The sequence below is a fragment of the Olea europaea genome, chromosome 11, assembly GCF_002742605.1.
Source record: "Olea europaea var. sylvestris chromosome 11, O_europaea_v1, whole genome shotgun sequence".
Lineage (NCBI taxonomy): Eukaryota > Viridiplantae > Streptophyta > Magnoliopsida > Lamiales > Oleaceae > Olea > Olea europaea.
Genome location: NC_036247.1, coordinates 34,410,357 through 34,429,774, shown reverse-complemented (window position 1 = coordinate 34,429,774; position 19,418 = coordinate 34,410,357). Strand labels below are relative to the sequence as shown.

Genomic DNA, 19,418 nt, shown 5'->3' with positions numbered 1-19,418 from the left:
ATCAAGAAGTGTATCCACGGCTTCTTGTACTAATTTCTCCTGACACATTACTAATTCTCCTGGTGTGGATTTACTCATTGTTAATATATCGGTAAGAGTATTGTTTCGATAGATAACTCTTCTATAGAGTTCATTAATATTCGAGCTCATCAATTTACCCCCATCTATTTGAATGATGGGTCTCAACTCAGGAGGAAGAACTGGTAATAAACACAAAACCATCCATTCTAGTTCTATATTTGTTCGAATAAAATGCTTAGCCAATTCCATGCATCTAAGTAAAAAATCATTTCTTCTTCCAACCTTTCGATCTTCCCATTCATTTCATGTGGGTCCTTCTTCCCCTAATTCTTTTCATTCTACCACCAAATTATCCTAGATAATTTGTGAATCTAGATCGGCTAATCGTTCTCAGATAGCACTTGCACCAGCAGAAATTTCTCGATTGCGAAATGTATCGAAGCCTTGGGTAGTAAAAAATAGCGAGATGCTGTATTTCCAAGATTGAATTTCATATTTGAATAAACCTCATAATCCTAAGAAAGAAGGTTTTTTAGTTATGGGCCTAGCAAAAGAAAAATTAGGATAGCATCCTATAAGATCTCCCCCCTTCAAAATCGGATGTGAAAGTCACCTTTCATCCGGCTCAAGTAGGTACACCAAATAAAGAAAGGATTTCTCGCTTGCAAATTCTAGAAAACCCCAAACCAAAAAGATCTATTCCTTACTCAAGTTCCCAGTGAAGACCAAGCAAGATTTCATTGATTTTGCCTTCTTTTTATTTAGATTTTCTTTATTCGTTATTCAGTTACGACATAAATGAAATGTGAAATTCTTGAGTAGTCTACTTCCCTTCGAATGATGAATCCCTTATTTCTTAATTTAAGAATTAAAGTGAAAGTAAAGGAGTACCTTGGAATTCATAAGGGATTTACTTGTCTATGTATTGATCCATGCGATCTTTTAGGTCCCGACTTCACCTCGACGGTTATGCTACGATGCCCTTAAAGCCTATACGCGATGGATAGACTCCTGTAACCATGACATATTTGCGCTTACTTGAACATAATTTCTTTCCAAAAGAAAGGTTAATTCCACAAAACAAAAAAGTCTTTTTTTTTTACGAGGTACAAATAGAAATTTGTATTTATTTGTTACGAAATCGACCATAGATCAATTCCCCTTTTGATTTGGGAGTATTGACTACACCCCTAATTCTGAGCTTCATGTTACTCCTGCCAAGTGACATGTCAGGTCCAGGGCATCCCAATTGGATTGACTGGGATGACAGTTTCTCATTCCGAATCTGTAAAATCAGAATTTGGTTGATTCATTCTGATTAAGCTTCCTTTTTATTAATCTGGAAGTTTTTCTCAGACACAAGGAAGTAGTTCAGTTCCAGAGCTAACTATCATAATTCTCGAACGAGCAATCGAAAAGATTCTGGAGCATCCTCAGGATTAGGTATTGTACCTCCAATGATCGTAGTACCAAGTACTTCTTGGCATGCTCTAATATGATTAGATTTAATAGTAAGCATCTCTTGTAAAATATGAGCAACACCAAATCCTTCTAGAGCCCAAACCTCCATTTCTCCTACTCGTTGCCCCCTTGTTTTGCCTTTCCTCTAAGGGGTTGTTGTGTAACAAGTGCATAATTTCCACTGGAATGTCCATGGATTTTATCATCAACTTGATAGATTAATTTCAAGATATAAGCTTTCTTATTAGAATGGGTTGTTCAAAAGGATTCCCAGACCTTCCATCAAATATTTTGCTTTTTCCTGGATACTCGGGTTCAAATACTCATGGATTCGATGTTGCTTACTAGCTTCATATAATTCAAAAAACACTAGTTTTCTCAAAGCTTCTTGTTCATATCTCTCATCAAAAGGCGCTATTCGATAATGTTTGTCTAGCAGACCCCATACTAACCCTAGCAAACATTCAAATATCTGTCCTACATTCATTCGTGAAGGTACTCCTAATGGGTTGAAAACCATATCTACAGGTCTTCCATCTTGTAGATAAGGCATATCTTATCTAGGCAAAATTTTGGAAATGATACCTTTATTTCCATGTCTTCCAGCTACTTTGTCGCCTACTTTAATTTCACGTTTCTGGGAAACATATATATGAATCGTTTCTAGATTATAACTAGAACCACCCTTTTTGGATCCACTTCACATCAATAACCCAGCCCTACCACCTATAGGTAGTTTTAAACAAGTTTCTTTTGAAGTAAATACCTGAATGCCAAGTATGGCTCGTAACAATCTATCTTTGGGGGCATACGATGATTCTTTCACCATTTGGGGCGTTAATTTACCTACTAAAATATCACCCGTCTCTACCCAAGATCCCAGCATCACAATTCCATTTTTGTCTAAATTACGAAGTAAATGGGCTTCTAAATGTGGTATTTCATTAGTGATCCTTTCAGGGCCTTGGCTTGTCACGTGAATCTGAATCTCATATTTCCGTATATGAAAAGAAGTATAAATACCTTCATATACCAAACTCTCACTAATGAGTACTACATCTTCAAAATTGTAACCTTCCCATGGCATATAAGCTACTAATACGTTTTTCCCCAAAGCAAGTTCACCACCAACCGTAGCAGCACCATCTACTAAAATTCGGGTTTTTGATGCATACAAGTATTTTTGTTGGAATGTTGATGCATAACTAATGGAATGCTTAGAGTATCTCCATTACCTGAGAAAAGGATCTTCTCAGTATTGGTATAAATGATCTTTCCCTCTCGTTCGGCTATAGCAAGAGCCCCTGAATCTAGAGCTGCTTGTCATTCCAACCCAGTTCCAACAATGCATTTCTCGAGCCGAGAAAGCGGAACTGCTTGATGTTTCATATTAGAACTCATTAAAGCCCTATTCGCATCATTATGTTCGATAAAAGGAATGAGGGAAGCTCCAATAGAAAAATATTGGAAGGGAAAAATACTTCGAAGATGAACCTGTTCCCATCAAAAGTCAAGAATTCTTGACGGTATCGAGCTAGAACAACCTGTTTTTCCTGAATATCCTAATTCAATGCCAAAGAATTTCCTGCCGCTACCATATAGTATTCATCTCTACTTGGTGATAAATAAAGCATCTGTACCCATGTTGATCTTCCAGAAATTTCATAAAATGGGCTTTCTAGAGATCTCCAATGACCAATCCTAGCATGAATTGCTAACGATCCAATAAGTCCAACATTGATTCCCTCAGATGTGTCAATTGGGCAAATACGTCCATAGTGACTAGGATGGATATCTTGTATCCGAAAACTAGCAGTTCGCCCTGTTAGTCCTCCAGGGCCTAAATAACTCAATTTTCTCCCATGAACTATTTGTGTTAATGGATTTATTCGATCCAAAACTTGAGATAAGGGGTTTAAATCGAAAAAAGATTCATAAGTGGTTGTTAATGGAGTTGAAGTTACTAAATTCTGAGGAGTCGGTATCAATTTGTGCTGAATTGCTCCACATATAGTTCCTCGAACCACAATTTCTAAACGAACCAGAGCCAATCCAAATTGATCTTATAAAAGATCCACTATAGAACGAATACATTTATTTTTCAAATGATTCATATCATCAAGTGTACCCATTCCAAATTTCAGTTCAATCAAATGATCAGCGGCTACCAATATGTCTCATGGTAACAAAAATGTATTGTTCTAGGGTATATCAAGGTTCAGTCTTCGGTCCATATTTCGTCGACCAATCCTTCCTAATTCACATCTTTGTTGAAAGAACTTCTTTTGCAATACCTTACATAAGGATTCAAAAAATACTGGATCCCCATCTACACAAGTAAATTGTTGATAAAACTCCAAAATTGCATTTTCTTTTGATCCAATTTTTCTCTCTCCTTATCATTCAGAAAAGACAAAGAAATTTCAGGATAACAAACATTGTCTAGAATTTCTCTTAGATTCGAACCCATAGCTGATGAGAGAAATAGAATAGATATTTTTTGTTTCCTACTCACATGAGCCCATATCCTTTCTTTCTATCAATCTCTAATTCTGATCCTTCCGAATCTGATATTATGGTGCCAGTATAGAACGAAATTTCATTATGATCCAATTATGATCGGTAATAAATATTGGGGCTTTGAAATAATTGATTGATCACAATTCTATATATTCCATTTACTATAGAAGTTCCCAGGAATTCATTAGAGGAATTTTTCCAATAAAAATGGTTTGTTCTTGCATATCCCTACTAGTTTTTCAACCTCGGATACATATAATTCAGAAGAATATGTGAGTGATTCATACACAGCATCTCTGTCTTTTATCAACGATTCTACCAATTGATATCTTTCCACAAATAATTGAAATTCTATTTCTTGATCTGTATCTTCAATTTTTGGAAACTTATAAAGTTCTTCTGTCAAACCCTAATCAATGAACCTACAAAATCCTTCAAACTATATCTGATTAAATCCAAGTATTGTAGACATTCCCTCATTTCCATCCCCGAGCATTTTGAATTTCACATTTCTCAAAAAATCCAATTGTTGGTCCATTCTTCATTGAAATAGCGAATTAGATAGATGATCTAGCAATGATGGAATTCCTATTCTATTTACTGAATCACATGAAATTTTATCCGACTTCATATTTGTAATGGAATATATGAACTACAAATGAACGGAGGAATAAAGATAATTTTCTACTTAAATTGGAATTTGCAACATATCCAAAGGAATTGATAAAACATTCCTAGAACAGAATTCTACTACTTAGACTTATTAAGGTATAGGGTTTTGTATAGAATAGAAAAACCAAAATGATCACAATTCTACCATTATTATGATATTACATATTTCGATTTGAGAAAAATAAAAGGATTCGACAATTGATCTTTTCACTGAGATAAAGATGAAAAAATCAGAAGCAATATATGATTTTTTTAACACTTAACCACCTTTATGTTATGGATGTTATTGTTCAAAAAATGATTTGCAGAGAAGATATTTTGACTTTAGTTATTTTTGAGTAGATATAGGATTTAAACTGTATAAGAAGAGTTTCATTTATTAAACACGTGTGCTGTGCAGATAGCTATAATATCCAACTTTTCTTTTTTTGTCGCTCTATTCGGAACAGTCGGGGTCGTGCTCCATCAAAATGAAATTTCTATTCAATGCAAAATGGAAGTATGATAATTTTCTAATAATTCCCTATCGACAACATATCTAAATAATAGATATCTGTGTAATAATTTCTGTTCTGGGGTTTACATATACTAATCTATTTTGTTATAATAGAAATTGATAAGGATTTTTTGATTAAAAAAATCAATGCTGATTAGTTCTGTCTCAATTTGTATTTTATAATGTCATTTGGAAAATACAATTTGGAGATTCAAATCCCGAAATTGCCCATGAATTTGAAGTAAGCAGTCAATAGTTAATTCTTTAAATTTGTCCTAAATTTTAGCTGAAAATCCACATTTTATTTCACAATAGAAAAAAGAGATATTTTTTAGCATTGTGGATTTTCAGATACTATACAATCAATCGAAGGGATGGATCAAATCTAATAAAAAAAGGAGGTTTCTTTTAGGAAAATAATTCAGAAAAATAGGACTCAAAATGCAAGTACAATAAAAATTCCGTAATCCAAGAAAATTATCATATCCATTTTGTATCATTTTGGCGGCATGGCCGAGGGGTAAGGCGGAGGACTGCAAATCTTTTTTCCCCAGTTCAAATCTGGGTGTCGCCTAATCAACAAAAAGCTCTAAATCTTTTTTTCTCTTCTGTTCTGTTAATACTTGTTTGATTCTAGTCTAAGGGTTTTCTAAAAGATTGTAAATCCTTGCATCTAGGATTCAAGGAAATATTCTAATCTAATGATAGAGGGGCTTTCAAGACTTCATGATTCCCTTCTATTACTAAGGTAGTGTCGAATGACTGGATCTTGAATTAGATTGGAGAGTCTGATAGGAAATCTGATTCATGTGGAGAGGGGCGGAAGTTACTTTATATACGAGAGACTCGCGAGAATCTTGGAGTGCTCAGGTATTCAATCAATATTAGATTAGATGGATAATTGACTTTTATAGAAAAAGGGGTAAAACTAAATTCTTTCTTTTCGGCAACCTAGTCAAGCCTCCCTCTTTCTTTCACAGCGATAATCAGGAAAGGGGGTACGGATTAGATCAAACAAAGAAGGAAATATGGATCTATAATATATAGTGATTTCTCTTTTTTTGTGATTTTCCCCTTTATGTTTTTACTTATGAAGGTCAACAAAAAAAAAAAGAATAGGCCTTATTATTCCTACATGTTCCCATTTCCTTGAGATGTTACTATGTATTTGCTTGTGTTTAATCTTTCATGATTCAAAAAAAAGAATCATTTATTGGATTGCTTTCTTAATAGTGTTCGATCAGAATCCCTTTTTGACTCTGCACCATTGATTCCACTATTATTAGAAAGGAATAATGGAATAATTCCTTCATATTTATAGAGATAGGGGACATAACTCACATGGATATAGTAAGTCTCGCTTGGGCTGCTTTAATGGTAGTCTTTACATTTTCCCTTTCACTCGTAGTGTGGGGAAGAAGTGGACTTTAGAAGTACTACTAATTGAGTTGAGGAATCAAACTGTATCAATTGTTTTTATAGATTGTTCTGCAACGCGTTTTGAACTATTTAAAATCAAAATATCTTAATTTCCAATTCCATTGGAGTCCAATGGAGTAATGTATGATAGGAATCATACTCTTTCAATCAAAGAACTATTTCAATGATTCCCATGTTTGTATTTCAAAAGGAAAGGGATCCAGATGATTATCTTGCTTGGGCTGCTTTAATGGTAGTCTTTACATTTTTCCTTTCACTCGTAGTGTGGGGAAGAAGTGGACTTTAGAAGTACTACTAATTGAGTTGAGGAATCAAACTGTATCAATTGTTTTTATAGATTGTTCTGCAACGCGTTTTGAACTATTTAAAATCAAAATATCTTAATTTTCAATTCCATTGGAGTCCAATGGAGTAATGTATGATAGGAATCATACTCTTTCAATCAAAGAACTATTTCAATGATTCCCATATTTGTATTTCAAAAGGAAAGGGATCCAGATGATTGGAAATTTTTTCCAATCTAATTCTTCTGAAATTTTCTATTTCAATTAAGGGGGCTCTTACTATCCTTATAGATTAGATGGATACTGAGGAAGACCAGACCTTTTTTTTATCCCTCTTGACTCTTCAAAGAAGAAGTCATTTTGTTAAGTGTATACACACTTTCTATGAGAGATGATATAGACATTGTGGTTGTCTAACGAGAGACTATGCAATAATAAGATCTTGCCTCAGGTGAGTCACATATTGTGCATTTACTGATGAGTTTCTAATTATAGAAAGGAGATTTTTTCTTTATCGACTGACTTATTTCATATCATGGTTCAAGCGTTAAAAATCGGTGAGGTTTATTCTTCCTTTTTGAAATCCGAAGAAGTGCCTGTGGTCCTCTTGCCAATAGTTAAATCAATTATTTCTTCAAAATACTAAAAAAATGATTACTAAGCGATTTTAATAATCTATATGCCCATATTGTTTTTCAATCATTGATTCTTTCCATAAATACCGATATTCAGATTGGAAATCATAAAAAATCTAGTAATTCGAATCATAATTAAAATCATAAGATAAGAGTTAAGGCAATTATTTTAGATTGATCGGAACAAGTAGATCTAGCAAATAAATAGAATTGGGTGCTATGTCAATTCCATACAATATAGGGAATTTATATACACATATATGAAGGGAATATTTTAGATTGATCTATTTAAAATGAAGCCTCTATCTTTAGTTTAGAGTATAACTTTATAGACTAAGAGATAGATAGTATGGTAAGAAAGATTCATCTATTTCTTTCTCAACATACTATCGAATTCATAAAATATTGTCGATTATAGTCTGCTCATTTCATTTAAGACACGAAATTGGAATCCTTTTCATTTTACTTCGTCCATTTTTGACAAGAACTCAGAAGGAAAGTTTCATTCAAATGAATTTGAAAATTAAATTGAATTAATTATTTTGATTGACTATTTTTACTTGAATGATAAGTAGAAAAGTGGTAGGAACTAGAATGAATAGTGCAGTCGCAATAAATGCAAGAATATTTACTTCCATAATCTCATCGGTTTTTTTACTTCGCAATAACTCGGGATTTAATCCCATAGAGATGATAAATCTTTCGCCTGTAAATTCAATGAATGATTTACCGCTCGACGATCTTGAATCGGATCAATATCATGAATAACAATATCTGAGGTATCAAATCAATTCATCTTCGAGACTTGAATAGTATAACATAGGAAGTTCTTTTATCCATACCAAATCCAAACTTAGATTCCTAACCCAATCAATCCAAAATTCCTTTATTTATCATTTGTTTCCCTTCTTTTTTCTATAACCTACCTTTCATCTTCCTTGTACAATCATCTGATGATACTTCATCAGATTGCCCTTGCACTTTGATTAGTCAGATAGTTACAAACCCAAACAAACAAGAAAAGCGAAATGAAAAAAAAGAGTTAAGTTCTAAACTCCTTGTGATTTTTTGGAAGACGAAGATGAAGACAAAGAAGTTTGATAAAGATGAGGCCATGATATGACTCGGGAGTCGAGCCCGACGAAGGCAAGTGCGAGACGAGACCCGTTGATAGTCGATGGCGGACCAATGATGCGATCAAGGGCAAGCAAGTGAAACAAGCGATGGGATTGCTTGTTCAAAAAACCATTGATGGAACCATGTTCGGGACTCAAAATGGAGCAACTTTGATGTTCAGGTCAAAGGCCGAATCGACTTGGATCAACTTTTGCACGACTTTTACCTAATTTTTAGGTTTAGTATAAATAGGAGTTTCCGTTCAATTGCTAAAAAACTTGACATTATTGATATTGAATTAAAGTGAGGCTTATTATTTTCTCTTCATCGTTCTTCATTGAACAACTTCGAACTTATCAAGTGTTAACTTGTGGCATTCAAACAACCAGATTTAATTCTTGGATTGCATGATCAAGGGGTCTTTCAAGTGTCGTTCTTGTTGGGTTTTTTGGTTCGACTTTCTTTTAGGTTAATCCTAAACTCTTGGATTAATTTGGCTTTCTTGGGTTCGTCAATCTTGTTGTGGGTTTCGTAGTCAATGTTGTTACGGGGTTCGCATCAGGTTGTATCAGAGCTTTGGCTCCAAATTAATTGAAGGTTATATCTTTTCTTTATTTGTTTGAGTCGTTAATTTTGTTTCTTAGTTTCTTCTTCAATTTTAATTGTCCGTTCTTAGTTCTTCTTCGTTCTTGTTTTTCTTTTCATCATTGAGTTGAGTTGTTGGTAGTTTAATCATCTTCTTTCATCAAGGAGTAAAAAAAAAAATGAGTACAAAAAAAAAAGTTACTGTACATTCAAGGTACTGTTCATCTCGAAGTACTGTTCACAAACAAATAAAAAAATTGATATTATTATTGTTTGATTTTGTTTTTCTACCAACAACAATTCCTACATTGTGTTTGACTTTGGGATATTCAATTAGGTTCGATTCTTTCAATCTTCTATTGAGTCTATTCAGATATTCTTGTCAAAACATGCATCTATTCCACTTATTCAAGTCCTTTGAGTCTCGTAGTCTTCGATTAATATTCGATTTGTTTGAATTCCCGGTAAAACAATTGATTTAGTTCACTTGGTTCTTTGAAGTTCTTGGAGGGAGACTTTGAGTGGTAAAAGGCCGAGTGGTGAGTTTAATAGAGGAAAAAACCATAATGAGTGTTTTCCAAGTGAAATCTTTGTGAAGCATAAAAAAATTGTATGATATGATGTCGGAAAGAGAAGGTTCTAATTCAAGCCAAAATGGTAATGACAACAATGCATCAGAGGATATGATAAGGAGGTTTGAAAGGGTACTTGGTGATGTTAAGGAGAAGGTGGATAGGCAAGGGGAATGGATGGCGCAAATAGGTACTACAGTTGCTAATCTTAGCCGGGGACAAGTGGAGATGTCTAATGTTAGGGAATCGGGGGATGAGTATCATAGTGATGAGGATGATTTTGATGAAAATGACATTGATATGGGTCGAGCGAGGCATAGGGGCGATAGGATGGAAAGACGGGGTAGAAATAACTTGGGAGATAAAGTAGATGAAAATTTGGGGAGTATTAAAATGACTATTTCGCAATTTAAGGGGAGAAGCGATCCGAAAGCATATTTAGAGTGGGAAAGGAAGGTTGAGATGATCTTTGAGTGCTATAATTATTCGGAGGAGAAAAAGGTAAAATTGGTGGTGCTTGAATTTGTGGATTAAGCGATATCTTGGTGGGATCAAGTACTTCCATCACGGCGTAGGTGATATGATCCAGGAGTTGAGCCTGACGAAGGCAAGTGCGAGACGAGACCCGTTGATAGTCGATGGTGGACCAATGATGCGATCAAGGGCAAAGCAAGTGAAACAAGTGATGGGATTGCTCATTCAAGAAACCATTGATGGAACCATGTTCGGTACTCAAAATGGAGCAACTTTCATGTTCGGGTCAAAGGCCGAATCAACTTGGATCAATTTGTTATCAAGCGACGAAAGCGGAGGCTGAAGACAACACCATGCGGCTGCACAGGCAAAACCACATGTGGCCGCACACATGCATACCAAAAACCAAAAGTGCAATTTCAGTTGAACCATGCGACTGCATGGATTTACACCATGCGTCGCACAGGCCAAAAATTTGGCGAATTTTCCAATTTTGGCAATTTTCCATATTTTGTTAGATTTTGATTCTTTTTCATATTTTGGAGATTATACTCGACTTTTGTACGATTTTTACCTAGTTTTTAGGTTTAGTATAAATAAGAGTTTCCATTTAATTGTTAAAAAAACATTTGACATTATTGATATTGAATTAAAGTGAGGCGTATTGTCTTCTCTTCATCGTTCTTCATTGAACAACTTCGAACTTATCAAGTGTTAACTTGTGGCATTCAAACAATCGGATTTAATTCTTGGATTGCATGATCAAAGGGTCTTTCAAGCGTCGTTCTTGTTGGGTTTTTTGGTTCGACTTTCTTTTGGGTAAATCCTAAACTCTTGGATTAATTTGGCTTTCTTGGGTTCGTCAATCTCGTTGTGGGTTTCGTAGTCAACGTTGCTATGGGGTTCGCATCAGTAGGGGTTGGGAAAGACCAATTAGCACTTGGAATGAATTGAAGGTGTTGATGAGGAAGAGGTTTGTTCCGAGTCACTATTATAGGAAAATCCATCAAAAATTGCAAGGTTTGTACCAAGGATTGAAAATCGTAGAGGATTATCACAAGGAGATGGAAATTCTTATGATTCGGGCTAATGTGGAGGAAGATCGGGAAGCTACCATGGCACGGTTCTTGAATGGGTTAAATTGGAATATTGCAACCGTTGTAGAGTTGCAACACTATGTGGAAATCGAGGACATGTTACATGTGGCAATGAAGGTCGAGAGGCAATTGAAGAGGAAGGGGATGTCTAGCAACCGTTAGGTACTTCAACTCCTAATCCAACATGAAAATCGAAGTGGGATGACAACAACAAAAATGGGGCCGTACCTAGAGGTAAAAATGATTGGCAAAAGGGCAAGTATGAAAACGCTAGCAAACTAATATCAAAATCGGAGGCACAACCGTCGCGCAATCGGGACATCAAATGTTTTAGGTGTTTGGGAACGGGGCATATTGCTTCTCAATGCCCAAACAAACGGGCGATGGTGTTGCTAGATAATGGAGAGATTGTGAGCGACAGTGATGGCGAGTTTGATGACATGCCAGTGTCGGAGGGTGTTAGTGAAGAAGAAAAAGTTGAAGGGCCGGTTGGAGATCTACTAGTCACAAGGCGAGCTCTCACTACTCATGTCAAAGGGGATGACTTGGAGTTGCAACCGGAGAACATTTTCCACACTCAATGCCATGTCAACAATACGGTATGTAGTGTTATAATTGATGGTGGTAGTTGCACTAATGTAGCTAGTGTATTTCTTTTAGAAAAATTGGGTTTAACATTGTTGAGGCACCCGAGACCTTATAAATTGCAATGGTTGAATGAGAGTGGCAAGGTGATGGTGAATCGAAGGGTGTTACTTAATTTGTCAATTGGGAGTTATAAGACGAGTTAGTGTGTGATGTGGTGCCAATGCAAGCGGGACATATTTTATTGGAGCGACCATGGCAATACGATAGGAAGGCTATGCATGATGGGTACAAAATCGATATAGTTTCATTAAGGATGGAAGGACCATTACTCTTGTGCCATTAACACCGGCGCAAGTTTATGAGGACCAATTAAAATTGAGAAATGAAGAACAGAGGAGAGCAAAAGAGTTAGAAAAAAAAGAGAGCAAATAGTGAGTTGAAGAAAAAGAGAGAAAATGTTGAGATAGCCATTAGAGAGAAAAAGAGAGCAATCACAAGAGAGAAAAGAAAGAGAGTACCCTGAGAGAAGAGAAAAAACATGAGCGAATTTCTTTGCAAAAGAGAGTGATTTGAGGAGGCCGGTAGTTGAGAGAAAAGAGATGATCTTGTTCGTTTATAAGGAATCACTCCTCAATTTTGAGGAAACTAACCCACCCCTCCCTAGTTTTGCTAAGTCTTTGTTACAGAAATTCGACGATGTATTTTCGGAGGATGCACGTGGATTGCCGCCTATTCGAGGCATTGAACATCAAATTGACTTCATACCCGGAGCTATCATTCCAAATCGACCGGCTTATCGAAGTAATCTCGAGGAGACTAAGGAGCTTCAAAGGCAAGTGGAGGAGTTAATGAGCAAAGGATACGTAAGGGAAAGCATGAGTTCTTGTGCGGTACTGATTTTGCTTGTACCAAAAAGGATGGAACATGGCGAATGTGCGTGGATTGTAGGGTTATCAATAATATAATGGTAAAGTATCGTCACCCTATACCTAGGTTAGATGACATGCTTGATGAATTACATGGTGCCTGCATATTTTCTAAAATTAATTTAAAGAGCGGGTATCATCAAATTCGTATGTGGGAGGGTGATGAATGGAAAACGGCTTTTAAAACTAAATATGATTTTTATGAATGGTTGGTTATGCCGTTTGAACTCAAAAATGCACCTAACACTTTTATGCGCTTAATGAATCATGTTTTACATGCCTTTATAGGAAAATTTGTTGTAGTTTATTTTGACGACATCTTAATCTATAGCAAAGACCTAGGAGAGCATTTGGAACATTTAAAATGTGTGCTAACTATTTTAAGGAAAGAACAACTCTATGTTAATCTTAATAAATGCACGTTTTGTATGGATAGAGTTATATTTCTTGGTTTTGTGGTTAGTGCTAATAGGGTAGAAGTAGACGATGAAAAGATAAAAGCTATTAGAGATTGGTCGACACCTAAAAGCATAATGAAAGTTATGAGTTTTCATGGTTTGGCTAGTTTTTATAGGCGATTTGTGAAAGATTTAAGCACTATCACCGCACCACTCACGGAAGTAGTTAAAAGAGTGTAGGTTTTCATTGAACAGAAACTTGCATTTAATACTATTAAAGGTAGATTGTGTGAAGCACCTATTTTGGCATTATCTAACTTTGATAAAACATTCAAGATTAAGTGTAATGCATCAGGAATAGGGATTGGAGCAATTTTAATGCAGGATCGGAGGCCTATTACATACTTTAGCGAGAAATTGAGTGGAGCTGCTTTAAATTATCCTACATATGACAAAGAACTTTATGCACTTGTTTGAGCTTTGGAGACTTGGGAACATTATCTATGGCCAAAGGAGTTCGTAATACACACCGATCATGAGTCACTAAAGCACTTGCGGGGACAACGTAAATCGAACAAGAGGCATGCACGGTGGATGGAATTCATTGAGACCTTTCCATACGTCATTCGGTATAAACAAGGTAAGGAAAATGTGGTGGCGAATGCATTGTCGTGAAGGCACATATTGCTAACTACTCTTGATTCTAAGCTACTTGGGTTTGAAACATATTAATGAACTGTATGAAAAAGATGTTCAATTTTCGGATATTTATTTATCATGCATAAAGGGGGCGGTTCATAGATTCTTTAGGCATGAGGGGTATTTATTTCGGGAAAATAGGTTATGTGCTCCTAATTGTTCTATCCGGGAGGTGTTAGTAAGGGAGGCACATAGTGGTGGATTGATGGGACACTTTGGGGTTCAAAAGACTTTAGATGTATTGAAGGAGCATTTTTATTGGCCTAAGATGAAAAGTGAGAGCGAATTTGTAGTCGATGCATAGGTTGTAAAAAGGCTAAATCTAAGGTTTTACCACAACGTTTGTACACACCTTTACCTATACCTAGTGAGCCTTGGGTTGATATCTCGATGGACTTTATTTTGCGTTACCTAGGACTAAAAGAGGTCGGGATTCTATTTTTGTGGTTGTAGATAGGTTCAGCAAAATGACACATTTTATACCATGTCACAAAACTGACGATACCACGAACATTGCTGACTTATTCTTTAAAGAGATTGTGCATTTACATGGGGTTCCTAGGAGGATAGTGTCGGATCAGGATGTCAAATTTTTAAGTCACTTTTGGAGAGTTTTGTGGGGTAAGTTAGGCACTAAGTTACTATTTTTCACAACTTGTCACCCACAAACGGATGGGCAAATCGAGGTAGTGAATAGGACTATGACACGCACATTAATCAATAAAAATTTGAAGAGTTGGGAGGAGTCTCTACCATTTGTTGATTCGCATACAATCGAGCTGTTCACTCTACTACGTCATATTCTCCATTTGAAATTGTATATGGTTTTAATCCGCTAACTCCTTTGGATTTAATTCCTTTACTTGTGAATGAACGTGGTAGTTTAGATGGCAAAAAGAAGGCGGAATTGGTTACGTTACTCCATGAAAAGGTAAAAGCGCAAATTGAAAACAAAAGTAAGTTGGTTGCATCGCAGGCAAACAAAGGTAGGAAGCGCGTGACATTCAAACCAGGAGATTCGGTTTGGGTGCACCTTAGGAAGGAGCGGTTTCCGGAGCAAAGGAAGCCCAAGTTGCAACCGAGGGGCGATGGTCCATTTCAAGTGATTGAAAAGATAAACAACAACGCTTACAAGTTGGACCTTCCAGGTGAGTACAATGTTTCGGCTACTTTTAATATATCTAATCTCTCTCTGTTTGATGCAGGTTTAGATTCGAGGATGAATCCTTTTGAAGAGGGAGGGGATGATATGACCCGGGGGTCGAGCCCGATGAAGGCAAGTGCGAGATGAGACCCGTTAATAGTCGATGGTGGACCAATGATGCGATCAAGGGCAAAGCAAGTGAAACAAGCGATGGGATTGCTCGTTCAAGAAACCATTGATGGAACCATGTTCGGGACTCAAAATAGAGCAACTTTCATGTTCGGGTCGAAGGTCGAATCAACTTGGATCAATTTGTTATCAAGCAACGAAACCATAGGCTGAAAACAAGCCTGCATGACCGCACAGGCTAAAACATCATGCGACCGCATAGGTGCTTACCGAAACTCAAAGGAACCAACCGAACTGAACCATGCGACCGCATGGAAATACACTATGCGGTCGCATAGGCCAAAAATTTGACGAATTTTCTAATTTTGGCAATTTTTCATATTTTGTTAGTTTTTGATTCTTTTCCATATTTTGGGGATTATGATCGACTATTTCACGATTTTTACCTAGTTTTTAGGTTTAGTATAAATAGGAGTTTGCATTCAATTATTAAAATTTTTTTGACATTATTGTTATTGAATTAAAGTGAGGCGCATTGTCTTCTCTTCATCGTTCTTCATTGAACAACTTCGAACTTATCAAGTGTTAACTTGTGGTGTTCAAACAACTGGATTTAATTCTTGGATTGCGTGATCAAAGGGTCTTTCAAGCGTCGTTCTTATTGGGTTTTTTGGTTCGACTTTCTTTTGGGTTAATCCTAAACTCTTGGATTAATTTGGCTTTCTTGGGTTCGTCAATCTCGTTGTGGGTTTCGTAGTCAATGTTGCTACGGGGTTCGCATCAGGTCGGTATAAAAGATCTAATATCACTATTTTAGGGTTTTTTATTTCTTCAATGGGACTTTAAAAAAATGGAAAAATAGGAAAGAGAAAAAGCCCCTTTATTTCGGAAATTAAATTCTGCCCTCGACATCCTTTCATAGAAAGGAAGAAATTAATTGATGTATTTATTGGATCCATCGAGACTGACGGGACTCAAACCCCCAGCTTACACCTTGACAGGCTAGTGCTCTGACCAATTGAACTACAATCTCAAGGAAATAAGGGATCTAGAAAAAAAATTTATTCTTTTTTGATCTTCGTATTTCGTATGGGATATTTCGGAAGGACAAAGGGGTTATACCATCTCATGGTAGATTGACGAATTATTGGGCCAAGCCGGATTTGAACCAACGTATGTATATTGCCAATGAATTTACAGTCCGTCCCCATTAACCGCTCGAGCATCGACCCAAGAGGAATCCACTTTAGGCTTATTGGTAATCCATGATCAACTTCCTTTCATAGTACCCTACCCTAGGGGAATTTGAATCCCCTCTGCCTCCTTGAAAGAGAGATGTCCTAAACCACTAGACGATGGGGGCCGACTTGCCCAACCGCTGTCATACTATGATCATGTATGAATAGTTTTTTGAAATTGTAATAGAATGGAATGGTATGATTAGACTCGAGGGATCTTTCCATTTTTCAAAATTCTATAGAATTTTTTAATTCGTCATCCATATTCATGAATCGTTCATTAGAATATTAGAATCGCCACACTCTATATAAATAGAGTATAGAAATCTATATTCTTTAAAATAATTTCATTTAAAAAAAAATACAAACAACTAAAAATAATATGAGGGAAAGGATTTGTTCAGGGAATGATTGATCCGTCAGAAAACAAAAGGAAAGGTTAATTTCGATTTTTTTGCTTTCATTCAGTGTTAAGATGAGATATCCTTAGCTCTATCTCACACTAAGATGGGAAATTAACAACCAATAAATCTAGTTATCGAAAATTTTCTCTAAGAATTTAGTTCAGGGGACAAGTAGAATTTCTTCATCACATGAAATATCCTGAAATTTATGTAAAATTGTTAAGTGTACACGTATGTTATGTATCAATCAAGTGAATTTTTTTTAATGGGGATCAATTCAATAAAAGAAATTAGGGTCGGTATTGAATTCATTTTATTTTACCTTAGACTTACTAGGTAAATCCATTTGATTATTCAAGAATCAGCCACTAGCCACTACGAGTCTAGTGCATGTACTTATGTATATAATATATGTACATATAGAGATTTTATCTACATAGTGACTCATTCGGGAATTAAATCAAATAAGCCCTTTTAACTCAGTGGTAGAGTAACGCCATGGTAAGGCGTAAGTCATCGGTTCAAATCCGATAAGGGGCTTTGGTTTTTTCATAAAAGTGCAGCCGTAGTATTCAAAAAATAGAGATATTTTTTTATTTGGAATAAAAAATTAACTAATTGGATACTACATTATCATTATACTGAATTAGATTATAGTAGTTCTAGTTAGAAAGTTGAACATTTTTTCAGTCAATTCTCATTATTATGAATAATGATAAGCTGCCTCTTCAATCACATACATTATCATTATACTGAATTAGATTATAGTAGTTCTAGTTAGAAAGTTGAACATTTTTTCAGTCAATTCTCATTATTATGAATAATGATAAGCTGCCTCTTGAATCACCAAAGACCCCTATTTTACATTATACCAATCAAATCCATTGGAAAGATTTGAAATCAACAAAAGAAAAAGTAAGTGGACCTGACCTATTGAATTATGACTATATCTGCTATTCTGATATTAAAATTCGATAGAGATGAAATTGGAATTGGAACAGTGGAACCCCTTTTTTATTTCATTTCTTTGGACCTGGAAAGAATTTGTCGATATTTCCAATTAAATCTTCTTGTTCCTAGATTTTCTATGGGAATAAATTGTTATTCCCTTCCTCTACAGAGAAACCTTTCTTCCAAGTCACAAGAGAAGAGCCATTTCCATTATCTTTCTTTGATTACAGATCAAGATGAATTTATATGTATCTAAGTATATTTAGATACTATCTATTAGATCGTGGCTTCATGTACCAAACATTTCTATATCGCTGCATCCGATATTTTTATTCCGACAAGTGATGGAGAATGGATGCGAGCAAGAGACTTTCATTTTTTTTAGGGAAAAAATAGGAAATTCTCTCTTTCTAAGAGATTAAACTTAATAGAAAAATATTCGAAGTATCTTTTTTGCTTTGACCCGTGGGAAGATATACTCTAGAGTTGTATATTTATCTGAAGGAAAAGGAGATAGAACAAAGAAGACACTCAAAGAAAATGAAAAAAAAATGGAATAAAATAATGTAATTGGAATAGTTTAGTATACATAGAAATTAGAATAATCTATAAATATCTTTATTTTTCTCAATATCACGAACAAGATCTAAGAATAACATTAGTTATCAAACAAGAGGGGGGTAGATCGGAGGATCAGTTAGTAGTGAGAGAGGGGATCGCTTGTTCCTTGAAAAGTTCTTTCAAAGGATTCATCCATCTGATTAATGAATCATAAGAAGACAATTCATGGTTCATATTTTTAGTAAGAAAGAATAATCAAATTGAGTTCATAGATTTCCCTAGGTCAGTTTATAGGCCAATCCAATAAACGATTTTTATCTTCGAAACCCATTGAAAGGGGCAGTGTAAGAGAAATCATAGAGAATTGATCGAATCTTCGGACGTACTGAAAATACTATGAGGTGCTCGAAAATGGTCGAAGTAGTTGAATAGGAGGATCACTATGACTATAGCCCTTGGTAAATTTACCAAAGATGAAAATAATTTATTTGATATTATGGATGATTGGTTACGGAGGGATTGCTTCATTTTTGTAGGTTGGTCCAGTCTATTACTCTTTCCTTGTGCCTATTTTGCTCTAGGAGTTTGGTTCACAGGTACAACCTTTGTAACTTCATGGTATACCCATGGATTGGCTAGTTCCTATTTGGAAGGCTGTAATTTCTTAACGGCTGTAGTTTCTACTCGTGCTAATAGTTTAGCGCATTCTTTATTGTTATTGTGGGGTCCTGAAGCACAAGGAGATATTACTCGTTGTGTAAATTAGGCGGTCTGTGGACTTTTGTTGCTCTCCATGGAGCTTTTGGACTAATAGGTTTCATGTTACGTCAATTCGAGCTTGCTCGATCTGTTCAATTGTGACCTTATAATGCAATTGCATTCTCTGCTCCAATTGTTAATTTTGTTTCTGTATTCCTGATTTATCCACTAGGTCAATCTGGTTAGTTCTTTGCACCTAGTTTTGGTGTAGGAGCTATATTTTGATTCATCCTCTTTTTTCAATGATT

The 19,418-nt window shown here is 35.6% G+C and overlaps 2 non-coding genes and 1 pseudogene across 2 annotated transcripts; all 3 read left to right on the top strand.

The window, feature by feature from the left end:
- The first annotated feature begins 5,673 nt into the window (after positions 1-5,673).
- Positions 5,674-5,744, top strand: TRNAC-GCA. Its single transcript has one exon. It is a non-coding gene; the product is annotated as a tRNA-Cys (tRNA).
- Positions 5,745-17,367: 11,623 nt separating this feature from the next.
- On the top strand, positions 17,368-17,439 carry TRNAT-GGU. Its single transcript has one exon. It is a non-coding gene; the product is annotated as a tRNA-Thr (tRNA).
- A 715-nt stretch (positions 17,440-18,154) lies between these two features.
- The window catches only part of LOC111404188, a 2,845-nt pseudogene continuing 1,581 nt past the window's right edge, over positions 18,155-19,418 (top strand).